Source organism: Echinops telfairi, unplaced genomic scaffold, assembly GCF_000313985.2.
Source record: "Echinops telfairi isolate 266 unplaced genomic scaffold, ASM31398v2 ScPeMD7_4225;HRSCAF=4972, whole genome shotgun sequence".
NCBI lineage: Eukaryota > Metazoa > Chordata > Mammalia > Afrosoricida > Tenrecidae > Echinops > Echinops telfairi.
The window spans coordinates 12,184,326-12,187,283 of NW_022108124.1; positions in this window are offsets into that span (position 1 = coordinate 12,184,326).

Genomic DNA, 2,958 nt, shown 5'->3' on the forward strand with positions numbered 1-2,958 from the left:
GAACTGTCATCCCATTGTTCTCTCTTCCGGCTTGTTTATCCCCCTATACATTCCAGGTAGACATGCTATGTACCATCACAAGACTGAGTACAATAGAAAGTAAAACAATAGCTATAACAACACAATAAAACCATATAGATCGTTCAGGGTCTATTTGTTGTCCTTCACGAGTGCTTTCCAGTTGAGTCTGATGGGGTGCCATGCCCTGGCCCCACATCTATCCCTGTAGACTTCATTGTTCTGCTCCCCTTGCTGCTCTGCTGCATGCCCCCAGAGGCTGGCTTTGCATGTCACCCGTTCTTAATTGCCACTTACACATCATGAGTCCATGGATCATGGACCTTCTGCCTGAACCTTTGCAATAAAGCCCTGATCGATCTTCTTATTTCCAGTGTCTCTGTTCACATCACCACACTACTGCAGATTAATCTTGAAGGAGAACTATATCACCACACTACTGCAGATTGATCTCGAAGGAGAGATACAGTCATATCAAGTCAGCTGAGATAGTTGAAGAGTTCTTCGTTTTCCACCAAATGCAGGACAAAATCTTTGCCTGGCACTTAGCCTCATGTAACGCGGCCCCAAATGGCCTTTCCAGAAGATTCTCTCCACTGCCCTCCTTCATGCTTTTGTATTGCTGACAATACGGACAATACGGACCCTCTGGCACATAAGTGTGCCACATAAGTGTCTTTATTCTTGTCGCTTAGAGTTCTCTGTTGAAACAGATTCTTCCTACTTTAGGCCCAAAGAGAACATGCTAGAAGGATCTAGGCCCAGAAATGATGGGAACCAGAGCTGCTTAGAGAAAACATCTCAACAGCAGGTCCTACAGGACATCTCACTCTGCAGGACATCTCACTGCCGTCAAATCCATGCCGACGCAAAGCGACTCCCTGAGGGCTTCCGAGGCTGTAACTGTTGACAGGAGCAGAAAGCTCAATCTTTCTATGGGTGGTTTTGAAATGCCACCATGTGGATCGCAGCCCAACACGTAACCACTAGACCAACCAGGGCTCCATCTTCAGGGCATAATTAGAGTGAGTAAGGAAATTCAGCCATTTTCAGGTTTGGGGGTTTGGGTTTGTTTGATTTTGTTTTCGTTTTTTGTTTGGCTTGTTTTTCCTTTAAAACCATTTTTATTTGGAGTGAATACAGATATCATTTCATTCCGAGTTCGGTCACACCAAGCAGTAGTGTACAATTGCTACCACAATCAGTTTCAAAGCATTCTCTTCCTTCTTGAACTCCTAGACATCAGCTCCCCTTTACCACCACCACCACCACTGCCCTACTGAATCCCCAAAACCCCTCTTCTACTTGCTGTCTTCATAGGTTCATCAAGCCTGGGTTTCACAGACTGAAAAACCCATAACCAAAATGCAAGAGGGTTACCCCCAATGACAAAACACATCTGAGATAAACCCCAATATGAAAACAAAAACACGGAAAATGTCAGAAACCAGATTAGGCCCAACATGCATCCCAAGAGGGATCAGCTGACAAGGTTTTGTTTTTCTAATTGAAAACGTTTATATTAAGCATTAGCCAGCTGGGCTCAGTTTAAATGATTCCGATTTTCTTGGCAACCTCGAACGCGTCATAGTCAGGAGCCAGCCTTCTCCTCACCGTCTGGATGGAGAAAGGGGTTGACCTTGGCTACGTCGATGTCATAGAGCTTCTTCACAGCCTGTTGGATCCGGTGCTTGTTGGCTTTGACATCCACAGTGAACACAGGTGTGTTGTTATCTTCGATCTTCATGGCGGACTCTGGTCCAGGGGAACGTGACGATGGCACAATGGTCCAGCTAGTTTCTCCTGGGGGCGCTCTTCCGAGGGTATTCGGGCTGCCTTCTGAGTCGCAGAGTCGTGGGCCGCCTGAAGGTGGGGGACATGCGGATCTTCTTTTGTGTGTGGCTGCGAAGGCCGTGCTGGGCGTTTAAAGCCTTTGCTTTGGCTCCCGTTTTGGAAGGAGCAGGCGCTTCCTTCTCCGCCTTTGGCGCCATCTTCACGAAAAGCAGCCGACAAGGCTTTAACTGTTCCAGGCAGGGTTTTGTCATTTTGATCTCCCACAGTCCTTTGTCCAATGCGCTCTGTTTAGTAAGCCGTCTCTTCCTCTCCCTCTAGTACGGATCGAGCGAAAGCACCAGAGGCTGATTTCCTATGTAGATCTAGCAAATGTACCTCGGGCTCCTACAGCCATCCATACCTGCTGCAAACCAGAGTCTCAGCACTTAGGCTCTGGTACTATTCCCTCGTTCAGCTTCGCATTATCTGTTTGAGTCCTAGGTCAGTGGTGATGCTGTGCTTCTTCCATGTGCACTTAGGTGACATCTCAATTGGGTGGCTGCTTGTTTGGAAACAAGCCTTTACAACCCCAGACGCTATATTCTTTTTTCTTTTTCTTCTTTTAACATCATTTTATTTGGGGCTCATACAACTCTTATCGCAATCCATTGTATCAAGCACAATTGTACATTTGTTGCCATCATCATTCCCAAAACATTTTCTTTCTACTTGAGCCCTTGGTATCAGCTCCTCATTTTTCCCCTCCCTCTCCACTCCCCTCCCTCCCAAGGCCCTGATAATTTATAAATTATTATTATTTTGTCGTGTCTTACACTGTCGGACATCTCCTTTCACCCACTTTTCTCTTGTCCATCCCCCAAGGAGGGGGTTATACGTAGATCCTATTGATCAGTTCCCCCTTTCTACCCCACCTTCCCTCCACCCTCCCGGTATTGCCACTCTCACCACAGGTCCTGAAGGGATCATCTGTCCTGGATTCCCATGTTTCCAGTTCCTATCTGTACCAGTGTAAATCCTCTGGTCTAGCCGGATTTCTAAGGTAGAATTGGGATCCTGATGGGGGGGGGGGAAGCATTTAAGAACTAGAGGAAAGTTGTATGTTGCATTGTTGCTACACTGCACCCTGACTGGCTCGTCTGCTCCCCG